We start from the raw sequence: 24,625 nt of genomic DNA on the forward strand, positions 1-24,625 counted from the left end.
CAACCGCCATTCAGATCTCATCAATTCCACCACACACTTACCAATTTCCTATCGGTAAACGAGTGTGAAAAGTATCGCGCGTCGACGATAAACGAATTTGATTGCAGATAAAACGTCGCGACGGTAAATTATAAACTTCCGTTGTCTCTTCCGCGAATAATACCATGGGCGAGAATGACCAGTTTTGCTTATCGATCGATTGTGCTCGTCCGCGATACCTGTGCACCGCCGACCACGCGGGCGTTAAAATTAAATTACGCTCGCTCCGGAGACACTGTCAAGAAGTATGGGCTAGCTTTTTTAAATGGCGCAGAAAATCAATGCCGGGGTTTTCCTCTCTCTTTCTCTCCTTCCCTCTTCTCTCTCTCTCTCTCTCTCTCTCTCTCTCTCTCTCTCTCTCTTTCTCTCCGGTCACGGAGTTATTGTTCGTATGACAATCGATGCAAATCGAATCTTTCGGCGTTATCGAACAACCCAGTCAGCAATTTTGTACGGTCATTAAATCTTCCAAGGACAGGATTTTTTGGCGGATCTAGATGAAAGCCACTGGGAGAGCTAACGCGATGAAGGATCTACCGCGATTTATCTACAGGTTTCCTACATAAATGATAAAAAAAATTTTGTGCATAGATCGCAGAACATTTTTCACACTTTCAGTAATTTAAAATGTTTATTTATCGAAAAATCTTTCCCATGCGCATAACTCGCGCATAATCACATAATCACAGGCAGTATAGACTGTATAACGTAGTTTAAGGAACAAGTCGATATACATACTTGAAATGACCGAGCACGACCATGCATTTCCTCATCCCGACTATCAGGTGGTAAATAATAAAAATAATTTCACAAGCGAATGCAATTCATCTGCGACGACTAAACGAATTCCGACGTCGTGATTCGGTGCTGTATGTACATGTTTCGCGGAGAATTTACGGGTCGAGCATAAAACACTCTTTGTGTAAACAAGCATTGCAATAATTATTACGGACGACGACAGGCGTCGTTTTGCGGTAAACGGCTTTGCGTCTGACGTTCTCGGCACACAACGCCCGGTATATTCGCGGCCCGCGGGGGATCGCAGTAGATCATTATTTAACAGCTTTCTCGACGGGCACAAGGCGGAAAATGGAGTCGACGAAATATCGGCTCTGTTGGCGCGACGGTTGATTCCGATGGAAAGAGCGCGACGCAGAAATGGTGAAACTAGCGAAACCGGAAGGTACGTGCCGACGTCATCGTTGCGTGCGATGACAATTTCGTTTCTCCGGCTTGACTGAGACTAGTTCTCTCGACAAGGATTTATTATCATCGACGTGCACCAACGACACAAAACAAGATGAATCGTATTCGCTTCCGCGTCACGCGTCTCTCCCGCTCTCTTCCCATAAGACAGCTTTCTAATACGTTTTAATTAATTGTCGCTTGATTAATTTATCATCATGCCACGTGTTATACGACGTACGGAGTTTAATGCCGGCTTTAATAGTTTTATTATTTTTAGAAGACGGAAGAGGAAAATCAAGTAGCTGTAGTCATGTTTAAGACGTTATATGAGACTATATACGATGGAATTTCTTACGCAAACATTTACTTTGGCGCTTAATTACGGAGCTATCTGAAATTGAGACTGTATTGAAACTGCACACACATGAAGACATAATAAGTAGATTATAATAGATTAATAGTAGAATTTTATTTTATTTCGAGGAGGATTTACTCGGACTCGAAACTTTTCAATATGTATCAAGAATAAAAAGATTAAAGTATTAGTACATTATATCAAAAGTTTTATATGCTTTTATCAGCGGATTTTATCAGCGTTTCCGAAGTAAATGTAAAAAATGTCGAAGCCTCGACGATATATGATTACTCAGTTTTGCGGCGCGGCGGCGTCTCTGGAAATATGAGAGCACCAGCGTGCGTAGTAATAATTCATACCCGTCATTTTTGCTTTTGCCTCCTTCTCCTCCTCCTCCTCCTTCTCCTGTGCAGGTTCTCTTACTTCTTCTGCGTAATATTACGCTACTGCTCGCAGCCAAGATTTTCTATTCTACGTGTTCATCCATCATCGTCCATGCTACCGAGCTGTCTCGATACGGCTCTCGTTGTGGTTGCGACTCAGCAGTCATACCCGTACGAGATGTTTGAAATAATCTCTCGACTATATAATGACTCCTTTTATAAGTAGTTAAAAGTCGCTTAAAATGATCTACCTACAAATCTGTCTGACTGATCAAGAGCCAACAAAAGGAATATTTTCATCAAGAATAAAGGAATAAAGGAATGCTATTTTTAAACAGACTTTACGCTGTGTAGGCAACAAATATATTCTGCAAAATCCAATATTGCTTGCTTTTGTCCACTAAATTATCCACTAATTTGAAAATAAAAAAAAAATTAAAATTTATATTTAAAATCATTCCTAATCTCCGTTCTATTAAGTTAACGATAATTTCTTGTAGCCGAATAAAGCGGAGAAAGAATAGACTTACAGCAATTGCCGACAAAGCAGATAAATCATCTCTTCATTTATTGATCAAGATAAGCAGAATTATTATAACAACCATATCGTGTCGGAACAATCGTGAGATCAAAATCGAGCGACCCGAGATGTCACGAGCGCGTGCATACCAATAAATTAATCTTAACTTAATTTCCATCAAATCGATCCAATTGACAAAGAAAGAGCTCAAAACGTCCACAAAACTCTTTCGACAAATACTTGCACGCAACACTTCCGGTAAGCCGCGAATCACGCGAAACTCAACAAAACTTGCAATTGCACGAAAAGCGGTGAATGCTGTTGCCATCAACCACAGTTACGTGACTTCAGTCGAACGTCAAACCGCGAAATCGAGGCGTAAACTGTCAGAATGAATGTGACGTCACCGGTTAAAATTAAGCTACCCGCGTTGCCACGATCAAGCGTACTAACAAATTAGCCTTAATTTAATTTCCATCAAATCGACTCGAATGAACGACGAAAGATCACAAGCCCAAAACACGCTCAATTTCTACGAAATCCGTTCGACAAATACTTTCGTGCAAAATTCAACTTGCAAAGGAGCGAAAAGGCGACTATATTACGCGCCTGTAGGAACGTGGAATTGAAGCGGACTATGAACCACTCTGATTTCGGTTCAATTCCACTGTAAATTCAAAGCGCTGAAGCGGAAGAAGCCGATACGTCGATAACAAAAGATACGATGTGCATCGATCTATAATTCTGTCGTTCCGGAGATCAAAACTAAATCTCTGTTTGCACAAAGCTAAAGTGCAGAAACCTGGATTCTCGAGACAGGTATTCGTGTAATTTTATTCCCGAGCGGACAGCATTGACAATTCAAATCGAAACGAACCTGTTTACAGAATGCGTAAACGAATTCCAGTAGTTCTTATTTCTCACAGTTTCGTTTTTCCTTCTTTATTAAGGATAGGCAATCTGATATCTAACAATAAGAGTGCAATAGGAAGAAGAGACGCGTTTTAACAGTCTCCGATGTCACCATCATTTAACTTGGACAAGGTGAAATAATCAGAATTTCTCTTCGAGAACTTTAAGACATTTTATACGGATTTCGGTTCCAGTTATTTGGCACGGCGAAATTGCCTCAAAATAATGTAAGATTAATATTCTTAACCAAATGTCACTTATTGTATGATTGTTTTCTCTGCAATTAATAAAGTATATATATATATATGAATTCTTATATATATAAGAATCTAATAGATATTATTTTTTTACAGAGAGAAAATTAGGATATATTTTGACATATAAATAGATGTATGCACAAGAGAAATATTGTCTTAAGTAACACGGAAAATGTTTTTATTTCAAACCAATTCTACTTTCGCATCGCAATGCGAATTACATGGACTAAAATTTATTGCAACTTGGACAGTCGCGCGTATATTGCGCTTAGAAAATACAGCTTGTAGCACAATGGGAGTCGCAATGGCTTCTGCGACTCCACTCGTTATCCCAGTTCGCGCAGAAGGGTGCATACGAAATTAATTTCTTGCGCGTGTGTACATACATACACCAACCAGTATCGATCGATAACCTAAAGCCAGGAACAGCAGCAAAGTGCACCGAAACGACGCGTACGCTCTCGATAAATTATCAAAGACCTGCCGCGAAATGACGTCGAACGACCACCGTATTCCGCAGCTGTAATGGACCGCGGAAAATATGACTTTGCTTGTCGAACTGAACAATGAACATGTTTCGCACCAAGAAGATGCTTTTTAAACAGACTGAAACAGCCGACGTCGATGTCGCTTTGATAACGCAAACAAACTAACGCAAAGCGATTTATGACTTTTGATACAATTAATTAACTGAGTTAATTTAATTGTAACCATTAAGTTGAAAAAGCTTGGGATGGAAAAAAAATAATAAATCAGAAAATCTTTCTATAATTACAAATTATCGCATCAATTTATCTTCGACGGCCAATTATGTTATGCAACACAATAAAAAATATAGTCTATAAATAAAAATATAAAAGATATATATTAGAGTTATGTTAGCGTAATTTGAAAGAATTATTCAGAGAATAAATCGCGACCGAGAATAATAGCATTGTTATCACATTTTTTAGGCAGAAGGGTGAACGAGCCTGCGAGGGATGAACACGAAATTACATCGTCGCATCCCTGCAGTAAAAAAAAAGAACGATTATGAATATTTCAATAAAGCGCCCCACCCTGAGAAGGATTATGACGCGACATGACAGTTTTACATCATCTATCGTAGATTCCTGATGGTGTGGATCTTAAGCCGTGCAGATAAATGACAGTTTGAAATATCACGTTGCAGCGACGTTAAGCTTGAAATAATTCAGCGAATCAGTTTTGACAGGTATGTATTAAGTCCTTTAACGTGCTGCCGGTGTCGTGTTTTTTTTGTCAAATTTTCGGATTGAATAGGACTCGCATGTGAAAGTATCGGGAAATAAACATATGTGAGAAATCATGAGTATTAATGTTTCAATTATTGCGTTAATTTAATTTTGTTATAAATTTTTGTTATAAACGATATTTTAAAGAAATAAATAATATCGTACAATATTAAGAGCTTGATTGTCGCAATAAATATGACTGCAAAAATTTCTATTTCACGAAAATAAATGGCTTGCAATATGCTTTTATATGCGCATTGTATAGAAAATAGAGTTTGCTTGATTTCACCTGTGCGCGCGAAAAAAGCATGCCTTCCATAATTCGCCTGGTTAAATCGACTTTATCTATCGGATAACGATAAAAAAATATTTACTTTTTTTACATCAAAGTATATTTAATTTCTCTGTGCATAAAAAGTGGAAAAATGTAAGCTGTTTTTTGTTTTTGTCACACATGTTAGAATTTTATTGCGATTTAACCAATATTACACAGTTTGGCGTTGTTGCCTCAACGGTTATAATATATCGAGGTGGATTCGGAATGATTTGAAGTTTTGTTTGTTTAAGATGTTCAAACACAAAATGTTGCATTTTCGTGGTAACAACCGCGCTAAAGTAGAACGCCAGGAGTACTTTACTCGAGGTAAATGAAATCTTGTGTATTACGGAACAGAGTACGAAACGGTACATTTCGTAAGTAGTAGAATAATACTATTGTCGACAAGCTGTGAGACTTATTATACGATGGCATGCTTATTGTTATAATTCTGCGAGATAGGAAAATCTGTCAGAATTTCAAACTGTCTGCTATGATACGCTCCGAAGATTTTAATATAATGACAAAAGAATCAGAAGAGGAAAGATGAGTGGCATAATTGGAAGAACTTCTAAATTTCACTAATTTATATATTACGAAATATCATGTTACCTGAAAATAGAACAGACACTTTGTAATAAGACTAACTGACGCGCGTTTTCCTTTCTTTAAGATAAAACAAAAATTTAAAAATAGGAAGAAAAAGAAAGAGAATATTATCACAAAATTTTCTGACAACAGACATATTTTTTAAGCTAAATATCATATCGTACATTACAGTTTCATTTTGGAAAGAATTCATTTTAAACAGCATTCAAAGATTGCACTTTTTTGTCGATAGGAACCGGATAAAAAAATGCTTGCTACTCAATTCCGAATTCGAATTCCGATTTAGAACACGAATAACTATCTCAATTCGTCTTTTTCGCAAATCGACCTGTTATTTAGAACAGCGGCATGCAAAATTGCACGATCGGCATCGCCGTTCACGCCAGTGGTGATGAGGGCCGCAAATTTCGTTACAGAGAACCGAGGATGGCGCGTGATCGTGGCTGAGTTTCCACTTTGCGAAATTACCCGTGAGATCGTGCATTTATGAACCGAGATAAACGATCGAGCAAGTATCCGATATGTTGGCACTGACCGTCTATTCTCATCAATTCGGATCGACATCTTTTTCTTGTATGTCTTCTTTTCATCTCGTGTCTATGAACCGACACTTTCTAAAGTTTTAATTGCTCGCCGTATCGGAAAAGTGACTGTTATAAGATGATCTGTAATGTGTCATATCCAACGGTTATCGATTTCTTTTCAAACGTATAATAAATAAAAGTCCACGTCTAGTCTTTAATAATATCGCATCTATCTATATTATACGCTAATTCCGCATTTTATGTAAAAAAGCGTTCGTCGCAATCCATTAAGCATGTCTCATTATAAGATATACTCGTATATTGAAAGACTCGCCGAACAAATTGCATTCGAAGGAGTTTCGATGTATTTGAGACAAAACCTGAACCACCAAAATACGTAAATGCATTCGGCGATTACGGAGGAAAACCAAAAGGGTCGTTAAATCTCGAATGTCTTCAGAAACGATCTTTTCTCTTTACACTTGGCATTTATGTACGGGCATATTATTTGTGCTCTTGGAGAATGTCCAGTTTAGTTTGTTACATTGTTTAAATTATAAAATGATACGCGGCCGGTTAGGAAATAAATGGCTCCCGAGACAGCTAATTGAATTCCAATAAATTAACGATATCCAGGTATCGAGCGAGAAGAATGCTCGGATTTTACAACCAAACCGATATTTCTTGCTGCGAAATTGCGTTATACAGAATCGCGTAAAATAATATCGTAAAAGCTGTTTGACGAGGAAAACAACAGCTGTTGACGTGATCGATTTGTCGAGCGTTTAAAAAATCGGCTAATTGATCAAGCTGAAAATGATACGCTAACGATACATTCGTAAAAATCTCGTTGTTTCAAAGGGGCGAAATCGTGAAAAATGTACAGAGCGTTAACAGAGACGAAAGCGTCCGATAAACAATTTGGCAAATTGGCTCGCGCCGGATTTATCGAACCGGCACTGACGCTAATAGCGCGGCCAGTTTGTAATTTGGTAATGGAACGGCCTGATAACGAGTTCGTGAGCAGATTTTGAAAACTACCAAGTAGAATTCCTATATCGGTCGTAAACGTAAAACCGCGGATGAAGCATGCAGTTCCGCAGTGATGTATGTATTTTTAATATTGTGAGTTGGAGCAACGTAGCGCTTTATAACGTACATTTCATTAACGCTGCGTATGCTACGCATGGAAATAATATGAACTATGTGAGAACCGTCTATCGCATTCATTTATCGCATCATATTTATAAAATGTGAAATATATTATACATTTTGCGCTTTTTCGCTTTGATTCTACATTTTCCCATATAATATAAATTCATTCGTTATACCTTTTAACGACACGCAGCTTGTCGGCAAGCTAACTAAGATAAGCTTCATTTATACACATTATGTATATTATACGCATTTATTTCCGAAACTGAAATCGATCGAACGCCTCATAAACATGCAACACCGAGCCCGGACATCGCCTTTGCTTAAACATCGTTTTCAGGGATGCGAAAGTTCTAATTGAGTCTTCAGCCCGGGCTCTCTAACTTCTATTTTCAAGTTCACGCCCGTCCCTTGAAGGGATCGAGAATTTAACAGGGGTGAGGAAAAACCTACAGTATGGCAAGCGCCGACGGCTCTTTGTTGTCTGCATGTCCACTCGAGAGGAAGGAGGAAACGAATTTGAACCCCGAACTTTCTTGGCTTCCATTAGTCACCCCTCTATTGGCGTATCCTCGCTTCTCTTTTTAAACGTTCGCTCCATCGGTTCCTTGCGTCTTGTTGTCAGACAAGACGCGTTGTTAAATTACGGAAAATATCTTTTGCATACATTTATTACTCATATATTACGTTTTTACAGACGCTTTATTTCTACTTCAAATCATTTTTTTTATATGAATATAAACAAGTTATTAAAATCATATAGTTTATATAGTGTAACTGAATTTTACTTTTTACTTATATCTTTAATTTTATCACATTCAGATTTATACTTTATAAAGTAGAGGAAAAAGCGATGAGTGAGCTTGCGATATTGTGAACAGAATTAAAAAGGAAACGTCCGTGATCCCTGAGAAATATTACAATGAAGAAAAGTTTAGCTTGACATTGAAGAAAGAATTAGAAAAATAACATCAACTTTTCCTTTATGCGACTTGTTGTTTCACTTATCGCGTGATGATAATTAGCTTGCCAATTAAAACTTTTCGCCGCTCTGAAAAGCAGAGACAGGCTGTATTGACTCTTTCAGTTTCTATAAAAATATTCCCAATAGTTTGTGTTTTGCAACGTTTGTGAATATCTCAACGTTAGCTACGTCAATCTAGTGCAACTTATAATTATAACTGTCACAGTTACCTCCGTACCTAGATTAACTATTTTTTCACAAGAATAAATTACATTTTTCATTATTCTCTATTTATGTTAACATTTCAGTTATTCGAATAATATTCCATTAATATAATATCATTTTATTATTCAGTTAATTTTACTTATGTACGTACTTTCTTGACACATCTATTGTCTATTAATAGTTATTATAATATGTATTGCAAATCATATATTAATATATTAACATTAATATTTTACATATGTATATTAATCGACTATAAAGTCTATTTTAAATGATCCATTTTTTACAACAAAATTCAAGACATAAAAATATATTTTACATGTGCCGCATATATTTAAATATGTTCTATTACATGACAATAAAGTTATAAATAAGATTCTGCCCGCGTGAATTTTGTTACAAATTATTTTGCAAGATAGGTTCTACAAAAGACAATATTCACTCTAACTTATTCGATTTTGGCCGCGTTCGAGGAGACGCTATTAATGCGAAGAGCATCGTTCTATCTTTATTATTTACTCAAAGTTGAATAAGGACAAAACAAGTTTAATAGCGCTAAATAGTATCTCCCCGAACGTAACCTTTATCACTTTGGAAAGTGCATGCTTGCGCATAATTTATTTTCATCTCTTTAACGACATGTAGAGGGTATTTTTTACATCTCACGCCATCCGCAAAAGTACGAATGAACCTTTATAGCTTTACGTGGACCAACATACTACGGAAGCACGGGCATCCATCATTCACGCTACGAGCCGTAAGAAAGCCTTTTGTATGTACCTGCGAGCCCATTCTCATCATGATCAACGTATCACCCTTCGATCGTCATTAACGTCGGACTTGTCAGGCATGTCAAAGTCTTCCTTTCGTCATTCGTCAGTCGACGCGTTTTGTGTTTGTCGAATGTATCTATTTTACGTCAGAGAAAATTCAACGAAGCGTCTCTTTTGACGTATCGAATTCATTCCATATTTACGAGCTATCGATCACGATCGATTAAGAGCACAATTCAACTTTTATAGTATGTAATAATATGTCGAAGTTAATAGCAGCGACAGTTGTGAAAAGAGAGTTCAACATTTGTAAAACATTTCTAGCGTGCGAGAACGGTCAGGAGCATTAATGTACGCATTTTAACGAACATAAAAATATGATACATCGAAAAATGGGTTAGAATGGATATTTGGCAAGTGTATTTATTTAGCTTTTTAGCAGTAATATTAAGATAAAATATTCAAATTGGAAAGCACGGAAATGTTTCTTGAAAAACATAGCCATTAATTTTCTGGCAAATAAACATTGTTTGAAAAATGAAAATTTATTATATAATCGTAAAAGATTTATACCGATATTGACCGTTGGAAAATTCCTATGCGCATATAAAAATATTAATAAAAAGTTAATATTAAGACACCGTAAACTCACATAATATTAAATGAAAGGGGATCCTCTAATATGCGGCTGTCCTACTTTGAATAAAAAGATAAAAGTCATAAACGTGCGAAAGAGAAAGATAAATATTTCCGTAATACGTTTTTATAAAATACAGCAAAATATATGAGTAAACGAAAGTAAATAAGGGTTACATGCAGCAGTGAGTTATAAAGAAATATCACAAATTATAACGTTGCTATAAACATTATGGATTTCATGCCATAACTTAATATTTGCGGTACACATTTTACTTATCAAGATTGTATACATTACGTTGAAAGTATTTTATTAGAGTATTGATTATATTCATTTCAACGTTTGCAATATAATCATTCAATATTTATTTAAACTTTGTACCAGTAGGGGAGAGACCGGGGCTGGTTGGCTGGTTGGCACCAGCCCCGGTCTCTCCCCATTTTTATAATTTTGTTAATTTGATGCTTTAAACAACTAATTATCATGATTAAACTATACTAATACGATAGAGGAAACCTTTCTTTACATTTTCACGCCAAAAGCAATCATGTATATTGCATAGTTTATTTTGTAATAAGTGAAATATAAACGTACTGCATTGATTCCAACTTGCCCCGATAGTGGGATAAGTTGACACATATCATGGTGCAAGTTGGCTCTATGACATATTCCATGATAAATTAATAAAAACATAATAAAAATAAAACAAAACATCACTAATATGTACTTTTGAATAAACATTATAGCTTTTAAAGTTATTTTGTAATTATTGAATAGTAAAATAGCTGTTGCAAAGAAAGAAATAAAAACCATTTTAGATATAACTTGCTTCAATAATATTAAATATAAAATATTAAAAATATTAAATATAAAATGATATGTCGGTTAAATTGTAACATAAAATGATATTTTGAAGTTTCATATATATTTTCATACATTTCATACGCGACTAGGTATAATACAACAGCTGACCATGTCTAACCTAACGATATGAGCCAACATGCCCCATAAAATTTGAGCCAACATGCCACATCTCTACATACATTTGATTTTAATCGATTTATTATAAAAAAATATTGTTATTACTCAAAATAATATGTCGTAACAGTAACAGAAGCCTATATTTTGACTAATAATATGATATTTAGATTTATTTTCTCCAGCTAAAGTATATTAATACAAAATTTTGAAACGTTCAAAAATTTACTTGACTGCTTGTAAATCATATTTTTCCTTTTTGTTATTATAATACTTGATTGATTTAAATAAAACTTTGGGAAAAGTACCTATGTTATAAAAAAGTTATTTTAAAAAAAAGTTATTTAGTTTTCATGTTAGTTTCTTTTGTATAAATACATAAACGAAACACAATGTCAACTTGCTCCTAGTGTCAACGAGCCCCGGTCTCCCCTACACGTGACAATTAACATTAATTAAAAAAATAGAATGCTATTGTATTTATCAGCAATGAATTATACTCGATTAATTGATTTAAAGAATAAAAACTTGTCTAGTAAAAATACATAGATGACTTTTGCAAATATATGATCGCTTAAAAACAATACGTCTTAATTATTTGTAATTATTATTTCACTTAATGACTTCTAGATATCGCTAAAACAAAATACTCATTTATCAAATTACATTACTCGTATATATCGCGGACTCGGGTGCAACACAGTAACTGCATCTGCGTCTTAGGTGCTCCTAAATCCCGCGGCCTCGCAAATTAGCAGATACGGCGTCTCGCAGAAACCCCGGCGGGCTTATTAAACCTAATCAGTCTAATTTTGTACGCGTCTTATCCCCTCGGCGAGACATAGTCGGCGTTCGTTCTGTCTCCACTGATCTCTTCGCTGTAGTAGTGCGTCACCAGTACACTTACGGTACATTAACGTCAACTGCCGCGTTGCGAGGAAATCCCTTCGATTTTCCTTCGTTCGAAATTGAGAGCAGCACTTGAGTTTTCTCTGATTAACGGCGAAATTAACGAAGATTGAAGTATTGATCAAACATGTCCGGAAAGTTGATAGCGTTTCGTTAGCAAAATTAAATACTATTTAGGGCTTAAAAAATTGGATGTTAGTCGTAGACTAATTATTTCCAGAATATAAAATTAATGATGATAATGATCAAAGTCGCGGATACAAACCAGAACGGTGTGGGTGATTAAAATTCTACATAGCATTGTAAAACACTCGTATCCGCCGATAAAAGTCGGTGGATACAATAGTATTCTCGCGACAGATAAAATGAAGCGATCTGGAAGATTTACAGGCACTAAATATCTTGGGCCATGGAAACCGGTGGAAAACTTTTACATTATCTCGCACGGAAAGTTTTACGTACTCTACGAGCGTGAATTACAATCTATTAAGGATCGCGTGTTGCACAATATCGGGCGTCTTGAAGGAAAAGGAGGAAAAAAGAGCGAAAGTGATTGCACGTTGTTTAGTTTTATCCAGATAAAAGGATCTCTTCTCTCGGAAAGGATCTTATTCCTGCGCCAACAGCAACCTTTTGCTCTCGCGAAAACTCGAATCGATCTGAACCCTGAAGCAAGCGCTCACGAGCCATGCGATTTGCATCGAGTCGCACGACCTGCATTATTCCAGCTGTGTATGTATATGTACGTGCGACATGTTTCATTTACATGATGTGTCACGCCGGCGACACGTCGGCTGGCTGTTGCGGAATTACGCGTGCCCCCGCGAACAACGACCGCGGCGTGTATCATAAATCTTTTATGACTTCCAAATGCCATTCGCGGAATTCATTACCTCTGCCGCGCACGTCCCGTGCAACCCCTCGTCGCGATCGCGTCATTTAAGAAAATGCATCGCCAATCAATTCACAATTCATTCCGCGATGCGTATTATTGGTTTCATTCGCTCCATATTAGCGCGACGATTGATCAACCGGAAGCGACCGGAAATGCAATGGGATGACAGATAAAATTCGGATGATGGCGGGGGTAGTTAAAATCTTCCCGATATTACTTTTACTATATTCATCGATAAACGTTCGAATCTAATTTGCGGAAATTCGAAACTTCCAGACATCCGCGTCAGTCACATGAATTATCGAACTTTCGAGAACGAGCAATCCAATGATTCATCCTGACACGAGAGAACCCTGATAGATTCTACCTAAACGTTTCTTCGGCCAAGATCTAAATTTCGCTCAAGCAGACAATGATTTACATCGCTGCGAGATCGCTTGAACGCATCTCGCAGCGAGTGAAATGGTCGCGCGCGCCCGTCGAGAACGTATCCGAAACGTAAACGTTTGTATGGAGAGAATCCTCGCGCCGTCGACTGTATATTATGCAGATATCTGGGCAGGAATTATTGCCTGATACCGCGCGGGCAAGACTGGCACGTTGTATATTATTCCATGCGTGGTCTGTTTGATGGTAAATGATGGCCCTGCGAGCCGCTGTCGCATGTTTCCGAGCTTTGTACGGTACAGCGCTGTATCGATGCGAGATACGCTGTACCTTCGCTTATCTAATCGTCACCGGCGATAAATAAAAATTTTGCAAAGTAAAATCTTTAATTTATATAGACAACAAGATTTGTCCTTGTACTTTATCTCGCAAGTTGTATATTTAGTTTGGAAAAAAATTTATGTTTCCCAGTTAAAACTAACTGGTTGCTTCAATTTTACTGTACTTATTTCGCAAATTGATTTCCGAAGGCGAGCTTTTCTCCTTCGTCGTCGTCCTCGTATGCGTAAGCAGACTTTTCCTACGCATAAATTTTTCATGAGCGCACGTTTAGGATCAGGCGTGTAGAAGAGAATCTTTCAGATACATCTTCGTCGATTCTGCAGGAAAGTGTGTTTTATCCTTCTGGCTTATACAAAGATTCACAAATCCCTTCGTTCCATATACAATATCAATTGACTTTCGCAATTACTTGTATATTACAAGCGCATCTATTGATTTTTCTTATGCGTTTATTAATGAGACTATTAGCGATAAAATTTCTATGAATTGAACTTCAATGGCGCGTACGCCACATAAAAATTCATACTTCGCGGAAAGACAGAATCAAGTGATTACGTCCTTAATGAACGGTAAGTCATTGCGTGAAAATGGACGAGATTCGTTCGTCGGGTTAATTAACACCATCCCGCGTGGAGCGAAAAAAAGTTCGTGCGGATCTTTCTTTTCTCTTTTTTTTTTTTTTTTTTTTTTTTCTAGAAACGCAACGTGAACTCCCTATGTAATCATCATTTATGTCGACAGAAGTAGAAAAAGCTAGACGAGGGGAAGGGCGTGAAATAATTCAGCTGGCGCCGTTCACCCACCCAGATTCTCCCCTTGACACGACCAGTTTTCGAGATTCATTGCATTGAGGAACTATAGTGGCATTGTGCGGCACATTTAAGACTTATGTAGAATATACATATAAAAAACTTAAATTATTTAACATCTATTGAGCCTTTGTTTTTTGCATACATTAGGAAATTATACAAATTACTTATAATGTTTAAAGTCTTTTAGTTATAGCTATATCTATTACTCTATATATCGCTAAATTTAAATTTAAAATTACATTTTTGTAGATAATATTTTACATCTTACAAAGATAATAACTGAAAATCTGTTTTTTTTTTTTTTTTTTTTTAAATGAGAAAAACAAACTCATCGTGAGTGCGATTTTAAAGATACTTTATTGTATCACAAATCGTATGTATATATAATTCGCGCAAATCCCATGGTGATTAAATTACTTTGATTAATTCGCTGCAACTAGATTGTCTGTCGAATTGTCCTATTCGTATATTCTTCTACGCGAAATCAATATTGCCAGATGACCTTAAAAAACATTGTACCTTTTTGTAAGAAATTGATATTTTCAATTTACACTACATTTTCAATTTCTACAAAATTTTTAATAAATTCGATAGTAAAAATATATAACTATAAAGATCTTATAATATTTTCCGACGATTTAAAGAAAATAAATTGTTAACCTCTCTCGGAATTACTCGTTATCTTTACGAAACATTTCTCTTAAGGTTTAATGCTGCCTTCGTTGCGTTTTAGAAAATTCAGCTCATTAACATATAAAAGCCTTATTCTTTGTTACTAATGCCTTTAATACCGCGCTGAATAAATTGACGTTATTCCTTCAACTGTAATGCCATTAATATTTGCGGAAGCATCATAGATAACAGAAATTTGACTAACTTCAAACTCTCTGCGCTGCGGGTGCTATAACGTGCTTCTAATCACAAATCACTAACAGATATTCGGTGATAGCGTAATTAATCGTACAAGCTTCCAAAGTTTATCGGAACATTTAATTGGTCTACACCAAATTACGCAAGCTGTCAGGAAGCATTGCGGATTGAATTTCATACGGAATAAAATCAGTCTAGCACGTACAAACGCGGAAAACAACTTTTAAACACGTCCATCAGAATGTTGCTATGTTTTAATTAATTCTGAGTATATACCGGAAACAGTTTTGTGAGACTAATATGTACATAGAATATTACGTTATTGAAGCTATTCAACTTACACTTTTCACTAGTGTACAATAAAATATTTGGGTTAGCATATGACGTAATAATATTATAAATTCATTTTTTTTTAAGTATAATATTTTTTACAAATATAACAAAAAACATTCTCGCAATTTTTAATACAGAATCCATAAAAACACGCATGTAAAAGTTTTCTCCTTTATTTTGTATTTCCACAAAAAATTCTGTTTTCCACCGATAACATAATACACAGACGGTTGTGACGCTGTTGATTCTGCTACGATTTCTTTCCATTCGACGCGATATGATATAACGATTGAAATATAGCCGTCGCGACAAAACCTTATGCCAGCTGCATATGCTACACATTTCAAGCGATATTCTCTGCATTCGCTGAATTTCGCGGGTTGTATATTTTTTCAAGTGCCAGAGCTTTTAGCACGACCGTTTTCGGACGTATCGTGCAGCGCGCTATCGGTTGCTCGTGCAACGCCGCTAAACTTTAATTGACGTGGACGCGCCGAGTATTAAACCGCGTGGATGTCAATCACAAAGGATGCGCTGCCTCGTTGCAGCGTCACCGACACGAACTGGCGGGCAATAAGCGGTTATGTAGTTGGCCGTAGCATTGCAACAAGAGTGCCGTCGACCTCGTATCACTTCGATCACATTGATATTCACAAAGTATTATACAAGACCGGTACATGCCTTAATGTGTTTACGGCCTTTAAGTCTAATGTCTTGCGCTACAGCGCAATCATTCACAGTCTGACCTTGAACGTGACAATACAATTTCATCTGTGTACTAAATAATTAATATATATTATACATATATATATATAAAATATATTTTATTATATATATATATATATATATATATATAATAAAATATATTTTATATTATTAAATATATATAGATGCTTCTTAAATTGCGAAATGTAATTTTATAAATAAAATCGTTGAATCTTGAATATTGACTAGGGATAGTGATATTGTTGAATCTGGGTCATTTGAGCTGTAACATATAAGACTGTAACTTTATGGCATAAAGCCAAATAACTTTATATGAAAACGGTTTATCGTCCGTCAAATTTGATATCGCGTTTGCTCACAAAATATGACTCATCGCGGGAGATTTTCGCGTGCGCGACATTTATCGAGAGAGATCACTAAGTGGATATCAATTCGATGTCGGTTATCTGTCCACGGGTTTTGCGCACGACAGTCCATTTGCCATAAACTATCTACGTAGGTTGTTGTCTTTCGATATGTACATTGTGGGAGTTTTAACAACGTCGTTGTATGTCAGAAACGATGCAACAGAATAGATTTACAACAAGTAAACCCAAATAATGATATTCAATGACTCTTTGTATATTTATTATTTTCTCTCTATATTTTCTACAAATTTGATAGCCTATCTTTTTTGCGAACGACAATCGAACTTTCAAAAATTTATAATGATTTTATTGATTACTTGTAAATCAACAATCGCGTATTTATTACAGCACGATTATTATTGAAAGATTTAGTATCCAATTTTTTGCCAAATCTCAATATTATTTTTCGATCATGCATATTAAAATTCTTTGGTTCGAATCTTTTAAAAATTTTTTTGGAACAAAGCAAATATTCCTCCGTTTTTATTCGGAAACGATTTATAATTCTGATTAATATGCGGCAAAGTTAATGAGACGAATATTAATTATCTATCATTTATGATGTTATATGTAGCTTACTCGTATATATACAGCGTGTGGCACACGCAATTGGGTATTTAGCAACATATGTGAATATATATATATATATATATATATATATATATATACATATATTCGATGTATATACGATATTCGGAGATAGCAGTTGTCGAATCTGTATCTGATATGATATTCACTGCATTATTTCGTAATGTATCATTCCGTCAATATACATATACATAGCTTTCAGCTTGTTCTTTGTAGCTATACATATATTAAAGTCCACTTTAGACAAGTTATAATTCATTATACAAAAACAGCTTTATTTCTAATTTAATATATCATAACTATAGAAAACATTTAAAAAATTAGAATATATAAATACATATCAAAGAATATACATTTTATAATATGCGGTAGATTAAATTATAAATAGATTTATGTCTTGAATTAAATTTTAAATCATTTAAAATGAGCTTATAGTACTGTCAATCAAATTTAAAATCAAATCTGACCTTAACATGCTAGTAAACAAGCGTTATAAATGCGTTTACTTATTTTTTATTATTTTTAATTTTACGCATAATTTTGTATAAGATAATTTTTCTTCTTGTCACTTTATTGTTAGTATATTGAAGAAAAACAAAATTGAAGATATTTTTCAAGCCCAACAAGAAAGTAAATTTATTTCGATCAAATCAATTTCGGTATACATCTTAACTCAAAGTTAAGCGTAGCCACAAATATTTAATTCAAGATGTTGATTGATTAAAATGCAATAACATATCAATCTCTTTTACTATTATATAACTCATAAAGCTTCATTATATTCATTAGATTCGGTGACCTAAATTTCTAGACAGCAGGATCGCAATGAAACACATGCACCACCGAGTGATTAACTAACGCGTTGATCACTATATCGTCAACAATCGATCTAACGACATTTGCTATTTATTTCCGGTCAGACCTTGATGACGTTTCATTGTGCGATGAATCCATCATCTAAACATCTAAACCGTGTCATTCGTGGGATACGCGTCAAGGAATGAGATATCAAAGTTAGAACGGCAGGTCGGCAAGAGACCTTTGACATTCCAGCACGGAGTTGGCTCATTACAATCCCTGTATCGAGGAGCAACGTATCGTGTCACAGGTCCCATTATCGGAACAGTTTCGATCACGCAATCGCACTGACATTCGCAAAGCTGTCTCCACTGATCCATTGACAAGCTTTGCAAGATCGGCTTTATGACTGATATTGGCAAGAACCCGATTTCACGTAATTAACGCATGTGAGAAATATTATCGAGAAATTATTATAATTTAAAGCCAAATAATATAATAAGAAATAGCGAGACAATTGCGTATAAAATAATATTATTTATTTTGTTGTAAGATTTATATGCACTCTTGCAAATTGTACCAACATATTAAGATATATAATTTTATAAAAAAAAAGAATTTGTAAAAATAATCTATTTGCAAATTTTAATTCTAATTTTCGTGAAATCAATTAGTTTATTTTTTTAGTTTATTTCTTTAAATCCCGTGAATTATTTGATATATTTTTCGTGGATAATGCATCAAATTTATTTTTCATGAAAAGATAATGAACAATATAGATTCTTTTCTTGTCAGATGCTTTTGTAAGTTTACATTTTTATAAAAATAGTGTCATGCATGTTGAAAAAATACTTTTATGACTAAGGTACATACATGTTGACTTTGCGCAGCAACGTGCTTTAAAAACAAACAAATTTTACTTTGTTATAATTCATCGATGAATGCCGCGATCTTCCCTAGATTTCTTTATTGGGAAGTTCGTTAATTGCAAGCTCACGCGAATCGTTCGAGTTTCGGCACTTGATGCTGACGAGTTTGCGTGACGCTTAATATAAATGGAAAACTGAAGAAGTTTGCTCTCTCTTGGTGCGCCGTCGCGATGCATAATTCATAATGATGCTGAACGGCCGCTGTAGACATTTCTTCTTGAATAAACTTAATCGGAAGATTTAGTGGAGAATGCAATTTTCCGTAAGTTAATGTTATATTTTAGATAACACAAAGAATTTAATTCAATATTTTTAAATTAAAATCACATATGTGTTATCATGGTGCCCTGAATTTGAAAACGTTTCTATTTTTTTATTAGAATATTTCATGTCTAATAAAATATGCTTCCAGATAACACTTTGACATTTTCTCGCTCATTCTTTAGAAATTCGTTAGAAAAACATTGTTATTTTAAATGTCACATGCAAGTATATTTAAACCATTGTTTCGACCGACTATTGATTAGTAATAGTTCCCATGAGGTAGGAAGGCAGTTAACTCGTCTCTAGAGCTCTCATTTGTTTGCACAAAAAACCAATTTTGCAAATTGATTTTACTTTTTGTCCAAATACACGTTTATCCAATTGTTTGTGATCGAATCGTAATACTGTATTCTGAGTGCTTTATACAATTTTGCGAATAATTTCTTGTTATATCTCGTGTCTCATGCGGATGTTGTGATATACTTTTATAGAAGAGACAAAATTTTTAACATATTTTTAACATGATATCTCATAAAATTATTTGACATATCTCTCGTGGATAATGCGCCAAATTAATTTTCATAAAAGCAAAGATAACGAAACAAACGATATAGATTCTTTTCTCGTCAGATGTTTCCGTGATTTTATGTTCCTAAAAATTTCGACGATGACGGTATCGCTTATTGAGCAGGAATGGAATGCTGACGCGGTGCTTGCAAGCCGCTTTTTCTGATGCTAGTGCATTTCGTTGTATTTTACTTCGACGTTAACGATTTCCCAACGAAAACAAGATAATACTAACGTCGCTATAGACAAAACAGTTTTTAATTTTCTTGACTAGAAAAGCTATTTTTAACATGACACATGTTTTATGTTTGAGAAAATAAAATCAATTATACTGTCAAAAGCTTTTTGTGACATATAGGAGCATGAATTCATATTGTTACACATAAAAAAATTAATAAAAGTTATTATACATATTAAAATGAAAAATAGAAGAAGTTTATGCACATTAAATTTATTTTTGATGAATGTAAATTTTATTTAAAATAAGTACATAAAAGTATAGAGAAATAATAATTGGTTTCCGATTTCTTTGCGTGTTTCTCGTAATTACGTAATGTTCTTTAACAATTTCTGAGCATTATGTAAAAATAATATTATAAATATATTTTCAATTATAAGTATATATTCTGCGAAATAAATATTTAATATTTCACCCTTGTATCAATATTCAACGTTTTCATGTATTTCTATAATCGAGGAGTTACATGTTTGAATTTTATTATTTTTAAACTCATTATCAACGTAAAATTTTATTTATAGCATGAGAAAATTATTTTGGTAAAAACTCTAAAACTTTTAATTTAAAGCGCTGAAAGGGTATCCGAATATCCGGTTACTAATATAAGGGTTAATTTTGGAAAATATATGTATACATAAAAACATTGTAAAGAGAGAGGCGTCATACTAGTTGCAAATTAGGTGTCTGATAGGAATACGGAATGGTTATATTTAAATCCGGTATAATTCCATAATTGGGCTTAACATCGATTGAATCAACAAATGAAGTATGTAACGAGAAGTTATCAATTTAATCCGATCAACGAAGCAAATTATTAACGAGATCAAATCACGATTATTTTTTGCGTCGCGCGATATATAATCTTTCAATAAGCGAACATAATCAACTGATTCATCGTGTGACAAATTAATCATAACATATAATAAATATCAAATCATAACGTAAGCGACTAATGGCGTTAAAATCAACTACACCAATTCTCGATTATTTGTGGTTTTGCAATGATTATTTCATCATAAATTGTGGGGTGCATAAAACAGAATCGTTTACAGCGTTTACATTTTCACCGAATCACCTTGGAAGGGACAACATTCAAATGTGCTGTTTGCAGTGTTACACGTAATTTACCATCATTACGGTACCGTTCTAACGACGTAAAATATGAGTGCAAATTACCGAGGAAAATTAAGACGAGAAAGGAAAATTAAAGCAGCGTCCCCGTAGCTAACTGCTATTTTTGTTAATTGGTAAATGCCTTACCAAGAATATATGATACAAGTCTAAATTAGTTTTGACTATTATATTCAATTTACAAAAAAGCAGATATCTCATAAAGAGGGAATTAAATTAATATCTCATGAGAAATTAAACTAGATAAAAGTGTCAATAACTTTACACGAATACAATGAATGAAAGTTTAGTATTATTTAATCATTAACAAAAATTTAACATTTAACAAAATATCTTGTTATATAACTATTGTTATACAACTATAGCTATATATGATTATAGTTTTTCAATATTATATATAACATGCAAGAATAAAAATACCTTACAGATAAATGTGTGTGTGTGTGTGTGTATATATGTATATGCACGTGTACGTGCGTACTCACCGTTAAATTTGTCCGATCGATGGTGAGAATCTCTCGTAGATTAATTAATCACGTACTCGTTATATATACGTTTACAGTGAATTCCGCTAATATTTTATCAATTAGTATCTGTCCAGTGATCCATTATGTACTTTTAATAATCCTTTTGCTTCTCCCTGGGTTGTTCACCATGAGCTCACGTAATATTTTCAATCGCGAATAGCACGTTCTCACTCAGTTTTTTTAGTCTTGCATAATTATAATGGAATTAACTGAATCACGAATCGCATTCGATTTTAAAAAACTAAGTTTAATTTTCTCATTAGCTTCGGCATTTTTATCGTTATTAAAATCTCTATAAAAAATATCTTATACAAATTATTATAAAATGAGCGTTTTAAAATTAAATTGTATCTTTTTTGTAGCAACGTGTCTTTAAATATGTAATTGTAATATCGACTTTCGAACACAAGTACGTGTTGAGCTAACAAAAGACGAGACAGACATATTTAATCATCTCTCTTCATTTGCTCCAATGTTACGCAGATCGGTGTGCCAATAAGTAAACGGACGACGAACTTTCATCTATGCTAAATTTCCACGTTTATAATTGCCGCGTAAGAGCTTTGGATCATTATTATTATCCCCATGGAATTGAGTTCTGAATGCAATTTGGTCGGTAACTCCCATTGAAACTATAAGGCAGCGCGAAGTACGAAGGGAAAACCATTGAAATTCGGTTTAGTATCAAAAGAGCGATAGATACACATTATTTCACAAATTAAACATTTTATCTCTTAATATTGCACATTCGTATAATTATGAATAATATTTGAATTTAGATTAGAAATATCTCGTTTTCAATTTAATTTTCAATTAATTTTTTGAATTTTCCGGCGTGAAATTGTGAAAAATCGAGAATGAAAGAAGTGCATTATGAAAAGAATAGTTGGAAAGAGTTGAAAACACCGCATTGAAAATTTAGTCGATAATTGTTGCCAAAACTTTTCAATCATTATTATCGCACGTCGCAGATCGAGTTTCTAACGCAATTTAAAGGGAAAGTTGTACGAGAGAAGTTGGTGAGCGGAAAACTAAGAAGGTGGAAAGGGGTTGACGTAGGGCTCGCAGGCACGACAAAGAAAAGGATAGAACGAAAGAGAGATGCGTCGTATCTTAAAATTTACTTCGAGCACCTCGCCGCTATTTTCCGATAATGGTAAACGCGTGATCGGACCGCCGCTTCTGCCGACGTTTCTTCGACGTGAATCGCGATCGCAGGGCAACGGGAAATTACGTTTGCATATTTTTCTTACAGTAGAGACGTTCACGGCGCATTAATAGACAAGAAATTCGCACGGCCACGTACCAAAGTTTTGCACCGATTCGCACGATCGACATGAATAACTAAATAAACCGATAACCGATTGCTCTTTCGTCTGCTGATAACGAGATTCGCGAGAATGATCGATGTGACAGAGATCGATGTGTCATTTCCGAGTAACGCGAAATTAATTCTACCAAGTTGACACTCACGTCTAACACATTTCCGTTAACCGAAACTAGAACCGATCGCGCGCGACTACTTGTTCGTTATCACGATTGCTTTTGTACGAAATAGTACCGCCCGAAGTTTTGTATGAATAGTCTTTGATTTCTGTGGAACTTGTCACGCACAGAGTTAGCAATCCCCCTTCGCTCTTAACGACGACACAACGGGAGAAACCGGCGAGCCCACGATCCCATCACCCCTTAAGCACGGACCGGGGGAGCGAAGGGCATCGCGTCGCGAATCGCACTGACACTCGCAGATTCTCCGTTTCCCGCAGAAGCTTCCAACCACGATCCCTGTCCCCACCCCGGCGAGAGTTCTCTCTTACCCTCTTCCAACCCTCGCAAGCCGTGGCTTTTAGCGCAAGCGCTTGTGCTTTTCCGCGGACTGCGTCCTATCCTAATTCACTTCGGCGTAAGTACGGTCCTGTTCCGTTCACGCGGGACGTCGAAAATTTCTCTTTTCTTCCTATCGTCTTGTGATTTCATTCAATTATGAGTCGCACAAATTTCTTATTTTTTTCATGTCCAAATTTACCTTTTCATAACCAAGTTCCCTCCTCAAGCGGTTATATCAAGATTACTTTTATCATGGACGTTATTAAAGAAAATTGCTGCTCAGCATCCGACAAAAACATATAACATCTTTGAATAATGTGTGTGTGTGTGTGTGTGTGTATTTCTCTTTATTATAGTCTTAATACGTGTATTTCGGTTTACCAGCTAAAATATTTCTAAAATAATAATTATATTAATTGTTCATTTTTATAAAACGTGCAAAAAGGTTTTAATCTATGCAGTTTGCGTTTCTAAAGATAAATTGTTAAATTAATGATAATTTAAACAATTTTAAATATCTTGATAAATAGTAATTTAGTTATAGAATTTAACAAAAATTTTTTTTCTTCACTGACGTGTGAGAAAAATACAGATATTTTTGTTTAATCAAATGTTTAATATGGTAAAATATTCTTCAAAGGTCTTATTCAACGTTCGCTAGCTTATGTGCTAAACATGATGACTGAATTTGTACATAATGATTGTTGATTAAATCAGAGGCATACGTCAAACTGTAATTGATAATATCGCCAAAGTAAATTAACGAACAACTGTGGACGTTTATTTATGCGACACAATTTCACAGCAATTGAACGAATATTGACCACTGAAATATTTACAAGAATTTACAGCTCGCTAATACACGATAAAAATAACGGAATAATATTCTTCCATGATTTTTAATTCAGTTCGTTTTTAATTCATTTCGTCAAACACCATCATAATAATATTGTTTGGTTGAAGTAATTTTAATTATCAGCATAAAAA

General features: G+C 34.8%; 1 protein-coding gene across 13 annotated transcripts in view; it reads right to left on the reverse strand.

Annotated features, from left to right (window-relative positions):
- The window catches only part of LOC140669772 (uncharacterized), a 209,957-nt gene extending 186,398 nt beyond the window's left edge, over positions 1-23,559 (reverse strand). Inside the window, exons 1-2 of one of the 13 annotated variants that reach the window (XM_072899879.1) lie at positions 23,285-23,559; positions 21,770-22,020 (exon numbers count right to left, since the gene is read on the reverse strand). The gene's annotated coding sequence lies outside the window, so the exon portion shown is untranslated. Of the gene's footprint in view, positions 1-41; positions 283-21,769 lie in introns of those variants that run through there. The other 12 variants (XM_072899875.1, XM_072899877.1, XM_072899873.1 and 9 more) reach the window with 12 other exon arrangements.
- Positions 23,560-24,625: the final 1,066 nt, after the last annotated feature.

This window comes from Anoplolepis gracilipes, chromosome 9 (assembly GCF_047496725.1).
Source record: "Anoplolepis gracilipes chromosome 9, ASM4749672v1, whole genome shotgun sequence".
In the NCBI taxonomy this organism is placed as follows: Eukaryota; Metazoa; Arthropoda; class Insecta; order Hymenoptera; family Formicidae; genus Anoplolepis; species Anoplolepis gracilipes.